Source organism: Halichoerus grypus, chromosome 4 (assembly GCF_964656455.1).
Source record: "Halichoerus grypus chromosome 4, mHalGry1.hap1.1, whole genome shotgun sequence".
In the NCBI taxonomy this organism is placed as follows: domain Eukaryota; kingdom Metazoa; phylum Chordata; class Mammalia; order Carnivora; family Phocidae; genus Halichoerus; species Halichoerus grypus.
This window is the reverse complement of record NC_135715.1, coordinates 92,668,601-92,688,177: the sequence shown is the minus strand read 5'-3', so window position 1 is coordinate 92,688,177 and position 19,577 is coordinate 92,668,601. Positions and strand designations below refer to the sequence as shown.

Here is a 19,577-nt window from a genome sequence, read left to right as displayed (position 1 = left end):
GGGCTGCTGGGAGGTGAGGTTGGGGAGAGGGGTGGCAGGTGGTGGGAGAGCATTGGTGGGGGAAAGATGCCCTCTTCAGCGCATCTCAGTCCTAGGAGCTGTGAGGACAGCTATGAACAGTGGGCCTGGCTCTGCTGTTGGTGCCACAAGTGTCCAGGAGGACAGATGGAGGCCCTGCTTGCCTTGAGGTCTGGAAAGTTCTAGGATCTTCCGGAAAGTGAGCATTTCGGGAACACCAAACGCCATCCTTACCTGTAGGACACTGGGGTGGTGGGATGAGTTTCCTGTAGGTAGAAGCCATTCATTGATTCATTCACTCACTTGTTCTTCTTCATTCCTTGAACGCTAAACTTTGCCTGCTTCGAAGCAGCTCTGGACCATTCTTCCACCCAGATGTTCATTCAAACATGACTCATTCAGATGGAAAGGGTGGGACCTGGGCTCAGAGGGCATGCTGGTTCCTGGCTTTCTGTGTGACCTCATGACCTCTGGGTTTGGTTCCCTCACCAACAGATAGAGAGACACACGTCTGCCTGGCTCCTCCTGGGTGCAGGACAGGGTGTCCGTGTGAGCATGCGTGAGCCATGGCGTGGCTGCCAAGGAAAGATCAGGCTGTGACCCGGGCTCGCCTTCCCAGAGGAAGTGAAGCTGTTCTCCACACCGCCGCCCAGTTTGGAATCCCCAGGGGAGCTTTTACAAGGCTGATGTCCTGGAGCCCACCCCAGAGATTCTCTCAGGCGGTCAGAGCTGGGCTGGGGATTGGCCTTTTCATTCCCTGGTGTTTCTAGTATGCTGCCAGGACTTGTGATCCTCTGAGGTTGAGAAACAGGGGTTTGGGGAGTGGGGGTGATTCCCCCCCCGCATCTGGCTCTCTGCCTGGGCCTCTGGCCCTGTGGGGAGATCGGGAGGTCAGCCAGCGGCGTGGGCCAGGGAGGTAGGAGGACGGAGAGCTTCTGAGCTGCAGGCTTTCCCTCAGCCATTAAAAGTTTATCGTTGCCATGGACAGTGATTGAAAAAGGCTTTTTGCAGGACTGAACTGTGAGCAATGAAACTGGCCAGTTGATACCGACACAGGGCACTTAGCTCATAAAAATATCCTCCGTGTCAAAAGGTTTCAGTAAATGTGCCTGGAAGTATTAGCAGTCATTTCTGCCAGCCTCTGGCTCCCCCGGGGCCTGCATGAGGGGCTGTAAAAGGGGGCTCTTAGTTCCCTCGAAAGAGGAGGGAGGAGGGAAGGAAGGAAGGAGAAGGGGAGGGGGAGCTCAACCCCGGCCTGCTATTAGCAGGGAAAGTACGGGTCCCTTAACGCGGCACCCCACAGTTTAAGCGGGTGGTTGCCTGTCCCCTGTGCATCCTCTCGCTGCCAACGTGGAGGGTGGGAGTGCTGCTTACAGGGGGGCAGCTGTGCTGACAGCCAGCTCGGGCATGAGGTTGCATTCCTGTGAGCTCCTTGGCTGCTCCCAGTGACCCTACGAGGGAAGGAAGTTACCTAGAAGGACACTGAGGCCCAGAGAGGTCGTGTGACTCACTCAGGGTCACACAGCTAGTAAGGGGCAGAGTCGGGATGAGCGCCCAAAACTGTCCTCTGTTTCAGGACCCCCAGGGTCTGGGTGAGTTCTCACTCTGGGAGCTGGATCGCCGTCGGAGGCCCAGGCTGATCCGGAGAGGCCTCGATCTTTGGCGCCGTGTCTGCTCCAGCCCCTGGGCTTGGGGCATGGCTGAGGCCAAGGAAGGGTTTCATGCCTGTATCTGGAAGCCTCTCTGGTGTGGGATCACAGGTTTTCAAGTCACGCTCAGGCTTCTCTTGCCCCTTTTATTGCACTGGAGACCCAACGGAGAGCTGAACACACAGTAGGTGCTTGTGAATTGGGTGCTGGCTGCCTCCCCGAGGTGCCCGGGGACTGCTGAGGGCGTGGCCTGCACCACCCCATGTACCGCCCCGAGTTTCTACGCAGGCGCTCAGTATACCCAGCTCACCCTGCCCCCTGCCCTTTGCTGGGCTCCAGTGACCTACTGAGCTCACTCTTGGCCTGGGTGGAGTCATGTCTCCCAGTCTCCCGCTCCCTCTCTCTCTTTACACACTCGCCTTGTACAGCTCATCCTTGCTCTGGGCTCCGCTCCTCACCCAGTGTCCCCCAGATCACAGCCCCCCGTTAAGGGCTGTCCCGCAGCTCTGGCCTCGTTTGTAGTCCCAGGATGTGGCCACCTGATATTCCACGGCAACTCAGGTCAGAAACCACCCATTTTCAGGTCCTCCAAACAGCCTTTGTCTCCTGGGTCTCGTCTCCTAGTTGTGGACACCATCACCCACTTCAACCCCAAGTTAGCACCCCACCTGGGATGCTTGACCGGACCGGCTTCTCTCCTCATTCATCTCACGTCAGCTCGGCGCCCAGTCCCACGGGCCCTGCAGCCCACATTGCTCATGACCCATTCCCTCTCTGCCACCACTGCCCAGGGAGGCCCCCTCCCCTTGCCCCACTGCTCCTGAGTCCACTTCCTTCCCTCTGGCATCATCCACACACCTCACCCTCTGTGCCCTAGGTGTAAGATGCAGACCTGATCCTGTCGCTCCCTTGCCTAGAACCTCTTCGTGTCTCCCCATCACCAGCAGGCTAACGTCTGATATCCTTAATGTGTAAGAAGGGGCACGCTCCGGCCCCGCCCTTCACCACTGCCCCCACACTGTGCCCTGGCAACACAGAGCACTCCCGCTGTTTCTCTTTTTAAGTTGAAGTACAGCTGACACACAATATTATATTAGTTTCAGGCATGCAGCTTAGTGATTCGACGATTACGTACGTTACAAAATGCTCACCACGGTTAAGTGTCGTCACCATCTGTCTCCATACAACGTTAGGTTAATATTATTGGCTCTGTCCTCTATGCTGTACTTTTCATCCCCATGACTTATTTAACTTATAACTAGTGGTTTGTATCTTTTGATCCCCTTCACTTATCTGGCCTGTCACCCCATCCTCCTCCCCTCTGGCAAGCTTCTGTGCCTTCCTGGTCCTTTCCTCTGCCCGCCTGTCACCTGTTGACCTGTATGTCTCCTGCTGGCTGAGAGAGCCTTGAGACAGGGACAGGATATTTTCCTTCCTGCATCTCCAGAGCAGAGCCTGGGCCCAGGCCCTGAATGCATAGGCTGTAGTATGGAGAAGACAGAACTGGGATCTTGGTGACCCCCAACAACTCTGAGCAGAAGTGGCCTCTCCTGGGAAGATCCCATAGCACTGACTTGCATAGAACCATGGGGAGTGCATTTTCTGCAGCCAGGGACTTCTGCTTCTCCACGTTTCCAGCCAGCCACGCTGTAATAAGAAAGCAATCACCACGGATGGACAGGCTGGGAAGGTGGTTAAGCCTCAGGCTCTAGAATCACAGATGAGGGTTCAAATCCTTCCCTGCCGGTTATTCTCTGTATGATCTTGGATAAGTTACATACACTTCGAGCCTCAGTGTCCTCAACTGTAGAATGAGGTCATGATAGGGCCCCCCCACCCCCCTATATGGTTGATGTGAAGAGCAAATAAATATGAATATCAAGTGCACAGAATTATGCCTGGCATAAGCATTCGAAAAATGTTTGTCATTTCATGTCATTCTATAGATACTCTTTTTCTTTTCTCTTCCAAATTTTTATTTAAATTCTAGTTAGTTAATGTATAGTGTAATGTTGGTTTCAGGAGTAGAATTTAGTGATTCATCACTTACATATAACACCCGGTGTTCATCCCAACAAGTGCCCTGCTTAATACCCATCACCCGTCTAGCCCATCACCCGCCCACCTCCTTCCATCACCCCTCAGTTTGTTCTCTATCATTAAGAGTCTCTATGATTTGCCTCCCTCTCTCTCCTTCTCTTTTTTTCCCCTTCCCACATGTTTATCTGTTTTGTTTCCTAAATTCCACATATGAGTGAGATCATTTGGTATTTGTCTTTCTCTGCCTGACTTATTTCTCTTAGCATTACTACACTCTAGCTCCCTCCACATCTTTGCAAATGGCAAGATTTTATTCTTTTTGATGGCTGAGTAGTTTCCCATTGTGTGTGTGTGTGTGTGTGTGTATGGATATGACATCTTCTTTATCCATTCATCTGTCAAGGGACATTTGGGCTCTCTCCATAGTCTGGAGCTGATAATGCTGCTATAAACATCGGGGTGCATGTACCCCTTCAAATCTGTATTTTTGTATCCTTTGGGTAAATACCTAGCAGTGAAACTGCTAGATCATAGGGTAGTTCTATTTTTAACTTTTTGAGGAACCTCCGTACTGTTTTCCAGAGTGGCTGTCCCAGTTTGCATTCCCACCAACAGTGTAAGAGGGTTTCCCATTCAACAGATACTCTTAAGGAGCACCTGGCTGGCTCAGTTGGAAGAGCATGTGATTCTTGATCTTGGGCTTGTGAGTTCGAGCTCCATGTCAGGGGTAGAGATTACTTAAATAAAACTTAAAAAAATACTCTTGAGTTTTTACTACTGGGCTGCTGAGCGTGGAAAAACAATATTACTAGAGTGAACAATATGGGCAAGAAGGCTTAATCCCCTCACGGGCATTTATTGCTCTTCTTTCACGTTCTTGGGATGGGAGATAGCTAGATGGCTGGCTCGTATTCAGGTGGGATGCTGCACAGGGCATTAAACCTGCCCCATGGCACAATGAGGTGAGCAGAGACTGATCACAGTTGGGACATCACCCAGTGGTGATAATGGTGGTCCTTCAAGCTCTGGTCTGATGGTCTGTCCACTCAGCTTCAGCTTGGCTTCAGCCTGAGCAGAGCTGGGCGTGGGAGCAGGGGTGCCCAGGGCCAGCCAGAACATGGAGCATGGACATGGGATTCAGTGTGACTTGTCCATGTGCACTTGGGTAGAATAAGGAAGCGAAATCCCAGCTTCCTTCTGGTTGGCAGCACTGTGGGAACACCTTTCCAGAGCACTTGGGTGTCAGGGCCGTATCTTTGGAGTATATGGTCTGCTCCACCCTGCAGGCTTGTGCTCTGTAGATTGTTCACTCAGTGTCCCTCCCAGACCTCGGAAAGAGAAAGGAAGCCAGGGCCCTGGGTTCAGACTCCGCATGTTCCAGAACTGTGGGGCAGGAGGGCCCTGTGGCCCATCTAGAATGTGGAAGAAGGCAGTGTTTCTGCTTCCCAGGAGGGAAGGCTCCCCCACCCAGATCTGGCCCATGCTTGGCATCTGCCCTGAAGCTGTGGTTAGGGGGAAACCAATGTTATGGGAACAGCTCCTGGCTCTGGCTAGTGTCACTCCAGCCCAGAGGCCGATTCAGTGTGGGTGGCTTGGTTTGGGAATCTTCTTTTGCCGGGAAAGGAAGGGGAATCAGTTCCTGGGTAGGGCACTGGTGGGGCAGACTGTCTGCAGAAGTGAGGTGCAGGTGAACAAGGGTTTCAGGTGTGTGCCAAAGTGCCCCTCCCCCTCTGCCCTTAAGGTGTGTCTCTGACCCATTGTGGGGAATCGAGGTGCACCGTTGTCCGTGGCTTGTGCTAAAGATCTAACCCCCAAGAGAGTGGCTGCAAGGGTCCCCCAGCTCTGGGACCCTGAGTCCCCAGAAGCTAGAGGATTGTGGCATGATCATTATCATTCCTTCTCGGGAGTAAATACACCCTTCACCTTTTGACCCACAGGGAGATCACCTGGAGGCACCTCCCAGATTCAGGGAGCCCTCCTGATGCTCCCAGCCTGGCTGGGCCCTGCTGGCCTCTTCCCAGATGTGGCCCTACCATCCCCCACTTTAAGCTCTGCTCCCCCTCCCCAGCTGTCCTTCCAGGAGTCACTCCCTCTGGCCGGCCTGTCCCCAACCACACGCGGCTCTGTCCGTTTCTGTGAATTGTCTCTTCCAAAGTACCATCTGGAGGGGAAGAGTATGAACAACTGAAGGGCCCTGGAGAGGGGACATGGATGTCACGGCCCCAAATCTGGGAACCGAATGCTCAGAGGCGTACAAGTGCAAACATCCACGTATGGCGGGGCTGCTATTAGGTTGTGCAGGCCACCTCATTTAAACCCACTTTACACATGGGGATCCCCGCTCGTCCCAGGTCACCAGGGGGTCCCACAACCCTATGAGAGGCAGAGCTTTATGAAATAACTCATGACTTTAATGACAGCAGCTTCTCCACGTGGGGCATGAAGAGGGTATGCATGGGCACCGGTCTAGTCGTATGTGGTTCTGCCCATCCCATTTCCCTCTGGGTACGCGGGGGACCACTGATGATATGTGCAGCTTTCCTACACTGGAGTTCTTCCTCCAGCTCCCCTGTCCCAATCTCGACCCCCACAGGGCATCTGGTCACCCTTGCCAGTGAGCCTCTGCTCATCCCCGAAGTTTGTCATGCTAACATGCAGTTTGGGGTCCCCTGGTGGCCAGGGGCCCAAGGCACGGTGACTGCGGGGCCCTCAGCCACCCTGTCCTCCCTCAGCAGGGCTTCCTGGGGCTTCTCATCCTAATCAAGGGCTGCGTTTTAATTTATGCAAATGGGGAAGGGATGGTGGCAGGGAGTCACAGACATCCATCACCCCATTTCCCGGCACCAGTCATTCATCAGCGGGGCCTTAAAGATAATACACTTTTTGTTTAAGGCAATTACTTAATCTTGACAAACTCGTGTGTTAGGCAGGGCTATTAGTGGGGCCCGTCATTAATCAGTACAAAAGCAGGTGGGTGCTTTTTCTGAACTGCAATCGCTCTTGGGGACCCAGGGTGGGCCCTTTGCCATCCTGACTGCCCTAATTACGCAAGCAGCATGCTAACAATGAGCATGCTGTGTGTGCTGTGGGGGCGCTGAGCCACGGGCAGGAAAGGGGCCCATTTTTAACGCCAGTCAGCACGTTTTCCGAGCCAGGCAGAATGATCCATGGGGGTTATTAGCAGGCACCAGGAGCACAGCTGGGGAAAACAGATAACCCCCTCCCTCGGGTCCCTCCCCGACTTGCCTCTAACTTTACGGATCCCTGGGCAGTATTTAAAAGCTGTGGCGTGAAATAGCCCTTCTGCTTGGGGGGTTGCATTCATTTTGGGGAAGGTTGAAAACAAAACGGAAATACCAAGTCCAGCCGTGTGTCTCCTGGAGTTTGTTGGCTCTGGGACTTCTTACCCCATCCCATGTGCTTCTTCCTCGTCCATCACGCACCTGTGGCTCCAATCTCTCTGAAGCCCTCTCCCAGGCTGCCTTGCAGGGGGCGCTGGGCACCCAGGACAGGGCCCTGGCCTCCTCCTTGGCCTCCCATCCTATCTTCATCATCCTAAAGAAGCTCTCACTGCCCCGTCCCACCTGTAGGAACGTGTCTGCAATTCCCATGGATGTCTGGGAGGCCCGGCTCTGACACTGATTAGCCATGTGACTGCCCCCAGCCAGTTCGAGGAATTTCTGTGCCTCAGTTTCCTCATCTGCAAAATGGGGATCATCATCATCATCATCATCATACATTCCTCAGCAAGTGCTGAGGCTTAAATCACATGCCCAGGAAAGCTCCAGCGTGTGGGGAGGCTGATGACTCTGCTGGGAGAAGCACTTCTGTTTGTAGTCCGAGGACTGTCCCAGCTGCTGAGCGGAGTACTCCTAGTACGTCCATCAGCTGCTACTGCTGTATCCTACTCCGTGCACTGGGACTTTCTCTCCTAGTCCTCAGGGAGTTTATACAGAATGTGGGCCGCTCCTAGCCACCCCTCATAGCCGCAGGGTCTCTTCTCCAGCACTCAAAAGATTCACCCACTTAAGCATTCACACTCACTCACTCGGCACATATTCCTCGCTCCCGCGGTGCCAAGCACTGGACTCTGGTTTGGAGGAAACAGTGCAGAGGGCACATCTCCTGCCTGATTTGGAGAGGGGGCAGAAGAAAAGTCCAGGAAGCATCACAGACGAGGCGAGCATGATAAGAAGCGGAGGGGCTGGCTGTGGAGGGCTTTCCAGGCAGGGTGAGCACTGGCAGTGGGCTGGGAGGTGTCAAACAGTGGGAGCTTTTGCTGTCCATCTGATCCTGGGGGGCAGTCTGTGGGGCAGGATCAGGAGAGCGCTAGGGCCAGGCTGGGCTTTGCACTCCATTCTGCAGGCCACGGGAGGAGCCAAGAGCCTCCCGTCGAGCAGTCGGATCCCTCCTCTGGGTCCCCGTTGCTGGGGTGGAGCTGGACCCACGGAGCAGGGCCACTGCCCACAGTACCTTGCATGGGACGAATGGGCCAGGCTGTCCTTGGTTTGTGGAAGGGCAGCTCCGGTTTCTCCCGGCCCGAGACACATTGTGTGTGGGAGTTTGCCCCCAGATTTTAAACCCTGTTTATTTTAAAGGAAGTAGACTCCATCTGCTTTTAATTCACACACTTAGCTCATCAAAATATTGTTTTGCAAGAGGTTTTTTTGATGTCCAGGAAGACTTTGGAGGGTTTTTTTTCCCCTCTCTCTCCCTTGTCTGTCTTACAGTCTTACTCTAGGAAACAAGATTCTGGGCCCTGCTCAGGGCCAGTGGGGTAGGTCATGGGACCATGTTTTCTGTGCCTCAGTTTCTCCACCAGCATAATAGGGAGAAATGGGTTTTTCCCAGGGGTTCTGTGGACTGACCACTAGTCCCGCCAGGTGGATCTCCAGTGTCCCCAGTTAAGGGAACTGCTGTTTCCAGCAGCAGCAGGGGGCAGCCATGGGCTGGAGTGTGGGGGAATGGCTTGGGCTGGAACCACTCTTGAAGAATTGCGTGGAGCCCGTGCTGCCCAGGGAGCCAGGCTTCTGGGAGTCTTACATGGCTTGGCTCATGTTTCCCCAGGGCCCTGCCCCGCCTGACACCCTGCATGCGCTTTGCTTCCTGGGGGACTCTCTTTTTTGTCAGAAGGTCTTAGGAGCCCACACACCCACTGCCTTGTTCAAGGACGCCTGCCCAAGCCTGCGGGGAAGGCGGTGGGCAGCGATCCAGGGCAGAATTCAGAGTGGCGCTGCTGCCCTGCTCTCTTCTGCCCTCATGGGTCAAGGGCGTGGAAGGACGACCCTGGGAGCCCTTGTCAGTTAGATGGATGGAAGCGAGGGAAGGAGGGAGGGAGGAAGGAAGGAAGGGAGGGAGGGAGGGAGGGAGGGAAGGAGGAAGGTAGGAAAACTGTTAATGGTTATTTAAGTGACCAAATAGAAGTTTTGCAGGGAGATAAGATTCAGAAGGAAAGACAGGCTTTTGGAAAGACGCTCTTCGCCATATTTTAAGTATCAGTAAGACTTTTATTAACCTAGACTAGAATTCTATGTAAAGAGTCAAACTTATCACAGTTTAACTGTGATAAGACAGCCACTAGCCACAGTGCCTGCTGGGCACTTCAAATGTAGCTGGCTTGAATTGAGACGTGCTGCAAATGTAAACTACACAACCAATTTTGAAGAAGCAATACAAAAAAAAAAAAGGAATATCAAACATCTTATGAGTGATTTTATATTGGTTATATGTCAACAGGATAATATTTTTGATATCCTGGGTCAATGAAATTAGATGATTAAAAATATTACCTGTATCTTTTTAGTTGTTTTTTTTTTTCCATGTGGCTACTAGCAAATGTAAAATACCGTATGTGCCCTGCAACATTATGTCTCCTGGCCAGAGCTGCATTTGAAGGGTGGCTACTTAGAGAAGAAACCAGTGGTAGCGATTGTCTTAAAGAAGAGAATCCCCTTGAGTAACATAATCACTGGGACCAGACCGGCCAGGGGCTCCCGAGAAGTGGTCCTTGAGAGACCTGCTTCGGCGAAGCATTTGTAATTGGCTGTCGAACGCAGAGAAGGAATTAAGTGTAGCCCGCGTGCTCGGAGGTGCTTGACCGCTGTGCTCGCCGCAGATTCCGCTGCGCGGTTTTGAATCTCATGGACTGGCTTTGGCAAGCCCCGGCTCAGAGCACTCAGAAAGGGGTGTCCTAGCCAGCCCGGGAAAGTGTCACCAGTGCGCGGTGGAGACTGAGTGCCGAGGTCCCTTGAGCACCACAGCGGAGTGACCACGGACTCTTGTGGTGCTCTTGGGAGGACGAGAAGCACTGGGCTGGGGAAAACTTTTGCAAGAGCTCTGCAGGAAAGGGACCAGATGCTGGTGAAGGAGGCAGGGTGGCAGGTGACACCTGGGGGACCCATGTGGAGCAGGAGACACCCTCCTGAAAGTCTAAATGGCCATCCTCCCTGCCCCCCATGACAAATGGGCTTTTTAGACAATGACGGGACGGCTGCTGGTGCAGGTTTGCAGGTAGTCTGTGAAGGGTGACGAGACACGGGGGCATGTCCGCACAGGTAAACCTGAGCAGTGCTGGGTCCACACGGGAGTGTTGACATCCGGCCCGGGACACAGGCACCAGCTTGCGGGTCACTCACTCCCAAGCCCCTGGGCTGGATCCGTGCTTTCGGCAGGGTCCCTTACAGGTCTTCAGGGAAGACTTTCAGAGCCACGGTCTCCCGGGCCTCAAATCTAATATAGATTTTAGGGTCTCGCCTACTACTTTCTTTGGAACAGATCCTGTGGCCAGGACAGTTTTCACACTTAATCAGGCTTGACCTTCTCTGAGGTCTCTTTTGGTTCTAAGATTCTCTAGTGTGGGACCCCACTCATGCACCCCGACAGGTGGGCGATCCGTCCCATTCCCTGCGATGGCAGGGGTCTCCCCGGGACCCCTTACTGAAGGGGCGGGAGGTCCGTGGAGATGGCCACGCGGGCACTGTCACACACTCTGGATGCGTGGTATTTTGTTCCTGCCTGCCAGCCTCCCTCCGGTGGGGGTCCTGTCACTATCCTCGTTGTACAGATGAGGAAACCGAGGTGCAGGAAGGTTGAGTGAATCAGCAGCGGGCTTGGCTGCCGTGTCGGCTGCAGCCTCTGGCTCGTGTGGCCTGTTCCCCCATCTTACTGTCAGCATCAGTGGGGAATCTCAGTCAGGGCAAGCGGCTCTCATAAGAATACCATGCACGGGAGGGCTTCGACCACTGACTTTTAGTTCTCTGGGAAGTCTGAGATCACGGCCCCAGCGCATTCAGTGTCTGGTGATGTCCCCCTTCTTCTCTGTGTCCTCACATGGCGGAGGCCTTAGGGACCCAGGGTCCCTTTTATGAGGGCACAGATCCCATTCACAAGGGCTCCACCCTCTTGACCTAATCACCTCCCACAGGCCCCATCTCCAAACCACCGCCTCAGGCATTAGGATTTCAACCTACGAGTTTGGGGGGGACATAAACATTCAGTCTGCAGTGGGGGGGGCAGACCCCAGGACAGACCCCAGGCCAGTGCTGTGAGGGCCACGTGGCGTTTGGTCAGGCACCCTGCTAGCCCTTGGAATGTGCACCCCACGCCAGAGAGCAGCCTCCGGGCACTGCCCTGGAAGGCGGGGGGCGGGCTGGCCCCGGACCCGGCTCGGGGCTTCCCCTCTTTCCAGCAGTGGTTTTGTCACATTTTGTCAAGCAACACCTTGTCGGACAGGCCAGCCCGCGGCTCCGGGGTGGGCGGTGTGCCCTGGTGGGTCTGGCCCGGGCCCTGATCCCGGCGAGCTCCGTGTGGGGGCAGGTCTGACTGCATGAGCAGCAGTGGGCCTCAGCCTGCCGGACAGCAGCCAGCTAGTGGTGTTGGAATTTCCTGTCTCGTTTTAACTCCCCCCACCCCGCTCCCCCCAAGTGAGACAGAAACGCTTTTTAATTGCATGCTGTGGAGAGTGCCATTCAGGATATTATTATTCTTATTAAGTGCTTCCTGTGGGGTGGTGCCTGGCCATCAGGAGGGGCCTCTTGGAGGCAGCTTGTCTTGGGGCTTATTATTGGGAATAATAGTGCCATTTGCATAAATCCCGGAAGTGGACTTGCCTGGCTGCTGGGAATGAGGCTTTCCTGGACTCTTCTACAGTTTCATACCCCCTAGCTCTGATGCTTTGGCCGCTCCTTCGTTCCCGTGGGGAGAGGACTTGGCCATCTGAGTCCACACGTCTGAGGGGCTGGCCTTTGAAACTGTCCAAGTTCCAAGTGAACTGAGGCCACTCCAAGCGAAGGGAGGAATGCACACATACCATCTCCCGTGGCTTCTCCCGGCCCTGGCGTGCGCCCCCGCTGCATTCCTCGTGATGCTCAAACCCTTTGCCGCCGCCACTGGTAAATGGGCTGGTGTGGTGGTCACCAGGATTTGACCATCACACCCAAGGCTGTCTCAATCATCAGTCATGTTGAGCTTTTCCAGATGTGGACATTCACCAGCTAATACAATGCAGAACAGGCATGAATATGTGAAATAATCTCCTCTTATTTCCCAGTGCAAGTGGGAACTCTGGAAGTATAAAAAGTTAAGGTAGGCCAGTGGTTTTTCAAGTGTGGTCCCGGCTAAGCTGTGTGAGCCTCACCTGGGTGCTTGTTATAAATGTAGATTCCCAGGCCCTGAGCTCTGGGGAGGGAGCCCAGCAACGGTGTTCGAACAAACCCCCCTACCAGTGATTCTTGGGTCTGAGAAGCACTGACGTTGGTACCTAGTAGGTGTTCCATAGTGGGCCTCTTGTTATGTGTAACACATCACCTAGGTCTCTGGGAGGACCCTAGAAAGAGGCGTTCCTAATCCTGTATAAACAGGAGAGGACACACGTCTTGACGAGGAGTCATGTTCTGCACAGCTCTGTGCCCTGGTACGACTGAGTCCTCTGGACTCCGTCCACACTGCCTCTGAGCCTGAAGCATCTGTCATCTTCCCACTCCTTCCAGCTCCCCCAGTCTTGGCCACTAGGGCCCAGTTCCAAAATCACCTCTTCCAGGGAGGCTGCCTGGCTCCTCTAGGTGCCCTGACTCTGAGGCCATTCTGGCATTCTGGAGTCTGCTGAATCACGGGGGGTCCAGCCTCCAGCTTTGCAGACGGCCTCTGCAGAGTGCCCTGGTGCACGCCTGACAGGCAGGGATTGTGCTGCTGGGCCCTCCTGCATTGGCTTTGTGGGGGAAGCCTTAGGTGGGCTGGTGGGCCGGGAGAGTGCCCTCCATCCTCTGGGCTGTGTAGGCCAGGGATTGAGAGCTTTGCCCAGAATCCCTACAGATTCTGGAGAAGGCTGAAGAGCTGGACCTGCTGGGGCCCGAAGCCTGTGCAGGTCAAGGCCACATCAGAGGGGAGCCCTGTGTCTGAGCTGCATGGTGTCCTAAGGCCAGACCCGTGCAGCGAAAGGAAGGGTCATGCCATCTCTTCTTAGGAGCTGGTGCTATCATTTCTGGTATTTCCTAGGAAGCCTTTAGTTCCAGAATCCCTGAGAAGTGGGCCCAGGATCTCCACAGGAATGGGAGACAATGTAGTAGTCCTGCCCTGTGGGATTTGTGACGAGCCCAGCTTTAATGGCTAAAACATAGACTGTAGCCGTGCGGGCAATAGGCCAGCATCCAGCATCTGCTGAAGGGTGGCTAATCACCCGGGGCCAGCCGCACAGAAAATGAGGGTGTCAATCATTGTCCCTTCCCCGCACGATTAACATTTTTCATTTTGTAGAGCATCTTCACATTTCTGTTCATGGAAGGGTTAAACAGTTCAACTGACCAAGTTAGGTCTTTAGGGTGGAACCAAGAGTAGCATCCTCTCTCTCTCTACTGGGATGGGAGAGGCCTCCCCAGAGGTGCACTTGTCCAGGCCATCAATGCCCCCTTGCTTCCTAGTGGGGGAGAGGTAGGTTTGGTTTAAGGAAATGGGATCATACAAGGGGTCCCGTCCTCGGAACCGCCACCCTCCCGTACATGGGAGGTGTCACCTGCCTGGGACGCGATCACACTTGCTTCTGCCTTGGGCTTCCCAGGGGCTGACTTACCGCTGCAAGGCAGGGTGATGGGGCTAAAGGCAGATGAGGAGGCGATCCTTATTTTTAACACCCACCTTTAAGACAAATTTCCCAGTGCTGTTCACTGAACTCAGCAGGCCACCTGCAGGCCCCCCCGCCTGTTTTTTGGTTTTGCCCGCACCAGCACAGACACTAGGGACAGAATGGTGGGAGACAGTGGAGTCGGCAGTAGCAGTCTGAGTCTCGAGCAAATGTACCGTGTGGAAATCGGGGTACAGTCAGCAGGGATCCATTTGTGGAAGATCTTTTCAGCAATGTTCCTGAGCCCATGACCCATCCTCTCTGCCTGTCTGCACTCTATCACGCAGTGAGTCGGGGAGCACCAGGTCCTATGGGATGTACATCGAGCGGTGGATGCCACATCTGAGTGCTTGCCTGATGCATCTCGGCGTCCCTTACACCAAGGAGTAGGGCCCTCGCTCGCATTTCCTCTGGGACTCACAGTGGTGAGGGAGGGAAGTGCCACTTACTGATATTTTGCTCTGTGCCACACTGCAAACATGCAATACAACAGCAAGGGTTGGTGTCGTTCCCATTTTACAGATGAAGACACTGAAGCCCAGAGTGCTTGTCACTTGTTAGCAGATGATGAAACCGGGGTTCACACCCAAGTCTGTTGGGACTTATGGCTCACGTGCTTCTTACCCCATCCCAAGCTCCGTAGACCATAGGGACATGCCGTCCCCCTTAAGACTGTCGTTTGACTGATGTGCAGCTCAGGAACAATCTGGATCTCAATCTAACTGTAAAGTACACCGTGCTGGTCTTCAAGCCTGCTTGTGTGCCCATTTCTCTTTCTTCCACGTGAGCACCTTCCTTCTCCAAAGATACAGGTGTCTCCAGCTGCCTGGGTCCCGCCATTAAAGGGAAAGCGACCTGGTGAGTCATCTGCACTTTAGTGTGAATTTGTTTCTGTGACTTTCCCAAGGTCTGTTTGCTTTTAAGAAAATGAATGAAACCGTTACACTGGATATTACGATGCAAGGAATTGTAAGGGAAAGGAATGAAATCCATTTGTCTTTAACCGGGAATCCCAAGGAGAGTCCCCCATGGTGCAAGAGAAATTGGAAGCCAAGGAGCCCTTTCCTGGCCCCCTAGAGGCATGCCAAATTGGAATGCCTCCATTGCAGCTTATTAGAGGCGGCCTGGAGCCATCAGGGTGTCTGTGATACAGCCGTGGGGCACGGGCCAGCTGCCCAAGAAGGCTATGGGGGTCCACACCCTGCCCTGGCCCCTGGCCTCCCTCTCAGGGCCCTGGGGACCGCAATGACATGCGTTTCTGCCTCGCCGTAACTCGGACCTGTGTTGTGCTAGGACCAGGTCTCCTTCCAGAGACACCTCGGTCAGCACCAGGGCGATGCAGCCCTTCGTGCAGAAACCTTTTGCTTCTCTGGTCCCAGGCCCAGAGCATACCGGCCCATGTGCTCTGAGCTAATTGCCTTCTGTGGTCTTAATGGAAATGACCACAGGAAATGAAGACCATGCTAATCTCCAGGGAGCGGACAGCCCGAGGGCCGGGTGTCCCTAACGCGTCCAGTCTGTTCTGGAAGATGGCTACTTTCACCTCGCCAGCCCCTCTGGCTCTGGGTCAGCCTCTCCAGCCCTCTCTGAGCTCAGTCCTCAGGGCAGCGACTCCGTGTTGTAGCAACACATGACTTCATCCGAGGAGAATTCCTCCAGCTGCTGACGCAGCTGCCCGGTCATGTTTCGATGACCCAGTTTTCCCGATTCTATGTCTGAACCCTCTGCTGACCCCTCCCCATCTTCTCTGGCAGAAATTCACCAGAGTCACTATTAATGGGACACGACCTAGACTAACACAGGGGGTCCTCTGTGCCCCCTCCCGTTAGACCAAGGACAACGCCAAGGCCAGCGAATCCTCACCCTTGGGACCACCAGCCAAGGAGCATCTGGCTTTTAAACCTTAGCACAGAAAGATTCTGGGTTTAAAAATAAAAGTCCGGGCCCCACCGTCCTCAGCTTCCCAGACTGGTCGTCTTTCTGTGTAGGATCAAAAACAAATGTGCATTTTCTTCAGAGGGGCAGGGGTGATCCATAGAAAATTCCCAGCTTAGGGTTTCTTCCCCAGAAACTTAAAAAGAGAGCCATTTCTTTGAAATGACATATGGGATGTATGTGTGTGTATGTGTTTTTCCCCCAAACCCCCTGCCGGAAGGACATGATTTAGTTTGGATTTTTTTTTAACCTAAAAAAAGAGCCCACAATGAAAACAATGTGTGGAAGGATTTCATTCAATATGTCACTTGAAGGCAGCTCTTGTTCTTTATGTGCATTTTCGTGTTCCTTGGGTGCTGCGGGCGGCCTCTGGACCGGGTGATTTCTTGCCAGAGTCCAAAGGGGAATTTCTCCGCCTGCAGCCAGGCAGAAGGGCTCTGAGCAAAGCGTTCACTTCTGAAAGAGGGGCGCGCGGGGATGGTCCATGCCGGTCTGAAAGGGTCCTGAGACCTCAGATGGGCCAGATCAACCTTCATGCCTTGAATGGCCTGGGGTGCACAGTTGGCCCCAGAGACAGCTGGTGGGGGCTCAGGGATAATCAGGGGCTGCTGGGCCGTGTGCATCCAGAAGGGTCACTGGTCCCTAGTAGTGAGTTGTATGGATAAAGCCACAGTGACGTGGTACCGCCTGCGTGCGCCCCAAGCTCCTGTCCCCTGCTCAGGGATCCGTCCTATGACCTCAACTGGTGTCACTGGCTGGGACAAGCATGGCTCTTTCTCCGGGGAACAAGTGACCATTCACAAACAGCAGGACTGTCCTGGTAGGAAGGAACTTAAAGCCCATTTAATTCCCATTATACAGATGGGTAAGGTAATGCCCAGAGAGGAGACACGATTTCCCCACTGTCCCATGGCCTGGCCCGCAGCTCTGAGTTAGGAGAAAGCCACTTCCTCTGGTAGTCTCCACAGCCTGCACCCCAGCGACCAGGCAGAAAGGGGGGTGTGGCCTCAGCTGCAGCAGGACTCGGGGTGGCTGTGTGTCTTAATGCCTCTTCCCAGAAGCCCCAGCTTCCTCCTTCCCCATCTCTCTCCCTCTCTCTCTCTCTCTCTCTCTCACACACACGTACGCGCATAACACATGCACACGTGCACACCACACATACACGGCCCTGGCTTCAGCCCTGGTATCACCTCCATTTCATGTTCGCCTGGTAGACGACCATGAGCACTTCATTCCTGCAGATTTTATAGCTCTCGAGACCTGGGTGAAGTTGCATTAACCCTGAGAAGAGCACTCCTAGCTGGTGAGGTCGAGGGGAAGGTCTGGGCTCTGCGGCATTAGGGGACTGCCTTCTGCTTCTGCAGGGGGCAAGAGGAGAGAAGAAAAGCACAGCTGGGTGCTGCGGGACGGCCAGTGGGAGGACTGGGAATTCTGGGGTGAATGCCCCCTGGGGTGCCATGAAGAGCCAGGAACTGATATCTGCAAAGCGCTAGGAGTGGGCCCAGTCCTGCATGAGCATTTGTTAAATATAATATATACTCAAGGTGAGACCAGAAGGACGCCAGGGATCACCTTTGCACCCACGGACTGCCTCTGAGGATTCATTTTGGCTGGGCAGAGGGAAAAGCCCATGACCAGCTGTCCTGGGCCTTGGATTCTCCTCCAGGTTCTGTTGTTTTTCAGCTTTGTGACTTTGGGCTGAAATCACCCATAGCCTCTATTTCCTCATCTGTGAAATAGGCACAGTAACACCTACCCTGGCTGCCTCGACGGGGCGGGGAGGGGGGTATGCAAGAAAACATTCAGAAACACACAAAGGCAAACTATTTTTATTTTATTAATAATACTATAATTTGGTCTGCCTGGCCACATTAAAAAAAAAAAAATACCCGAAAGGCCCTTTCCTAAACATCTGGGGAGCTGGACACGGCTTCCCTGCTGAGTCCCCTGGGGGCATCTTGTCACCACCACCGGAGTCCTCTCAGAGGACATGGGCGGGCCTAAGGGGATGGGGTGGTCATTCCAGCAATCTCCAGCTCCGCAAGTGAGGGCCCCACCAGAGGGACGGGACAACATGGCCGCTGTATCGTGGGTCCCCTTGGAGCCCAAGATTTGTGGAGTCTGTGTTTGGCAAACTGATTTAGTCAGGGTGAGAAGACTGGTTTTTTTTTGTTGTTGTTCTCAGTACTCATGGAAGGTGCCAGTTTTGTGGAACTATGAAGATAAATTTGAGTATGTGAAAATTAAGGTTAAAATTTCAGGGGGAAAATTTTCTTTTAAGAATTCATGATGGCTCAGTCAGTGGAGTGTGAGACTCTTGATCTTGGGGTTGTGGGTCTGAGCTCCACGTTGGGTGTAGAGGTTACTTAAAAATAAAAAAAAAATCTTTTTTTTATTTTTAAGAGAGGGTGTGTGCACAAGCAGGGGTGGGGAGGGGCAGAGGGAGAGAGAGAATCTTAAGCAGACTCCACACGCACTGTGGAACCCAATGAGGGGCTCCGTCTCACAATCCTGAGATCACAACCTGAGCTGAAATCAAGAGTCGGATGCTTAACCGACTGAGCCCCCCAGGCACCCGCAAAATTTTTAAAAATCTTAAAAAAAAAGAATTCATGGTGTTCAACCCAAGTATCTGTTGACAAGTGGATGGATAGCCAGACCAGGAATACATCCATACAGTGGAATATCATTCAGCCTTAAAAAGGAACTTCTGACACATACTATACCAGATGAACCTTGGGGACATTATGCTAAGTGACATGAGCTAGACAGAAAAGGACAAATATCGTACGATTCCACTCATATGAGGTATGTAGAATAGTCAGACTCATGGCGACAGAAAGGCGAATGGTAGTTGCCAGGGGGCCGGGAGAGAGGAGGAATGGGGAATTAGTGTTTAATGGGGACAGAGTCTCAGCTGGGGAAGATGGAAAAGTTCTGGAAATGGATGGTGGTTGCCCCCCAATTTGCATGTATTAATGCCACTGAGCCGTACACTTAAAAATGGTTCAAATGGTAAATTTTATGTTACATATATTTGACCACAATAAAAAAAAAGAATTCATGGTGCTTATAGGACAGTCCCAGGACCTGTCTGCAGGGAAACCGGTAGCAGAATTATGTGTCTGCATCCCTGACAGTAGGCTGGGCAGTCAGCTGACCTGTTCGCACGAGAAACAAACCCATCCCCGTCTCTTGCGAGGATTCTGCAGTTCAGACTCCACACGCACGCCTGCTGGCCCGTGGCATTCAACCCGAGTAAGAGTTGACTGAGAAATCGCCACTTCTTAGCCCTTTTCTCGGTCTAACTACTTTTTAAAGAGGCTTGTTTTCCTAAAGCCTATAATTATGTTTGCCTCCAGGGGACCCAGGAATTTTTTTTTTTTTTTTAAATAAGCAAAGAGCATCCTACAATTATCATGATGATTTGTCGAGGGCAGGCCAAGTGCAGACGGGAGGCTGACACGACTCTGGAAGCGAGGCTCACGTGCTGGCGTCTGCGTCTTGGAGGCACCCACCAGCTCACTTGGGGGTCAGTCATTAATACGAAGAGCTGCAGAATTAACAGACCCAACAGAACGGGGCAGGCGGCTCGGCGGGGTTGGGCCTTCCTGAGGCTGGCCGCGCCGGGAGCGGGCCCTGGCTTCACAGATGGTTCTAGGTAAATATTTCCAGCCAGGGTGACTGCGGCATCCGGAGCCACACGCAGCCCAGGCCGAGATGGGCAGCAGTCTGCCAGCTCTGTCAGCCCTGATTTGCGGCTGAGCCTGTAATCTCCCCGAGTTCAAAGAGCGCTTAGCTGCTTGTCTTTGTCAAGGGCG

The 19,577-nt window shown here is 53.5% G+C and overlaps 1 protein-coding gene across 1 annotated transcript in view; it reads left to right on the top strand.

Annotated features, from left to right (window-relative positions):
- The window catches only part of GLI2 (GLI family zinc finger 2), a 245,633-nt gene that overhangs the window by 164,502 nt on the left and 61,554 nt on the right, over window positions 1–19,577 (top strand). The gene's annotated exons all lie outside the window — the stretch shown is intronic.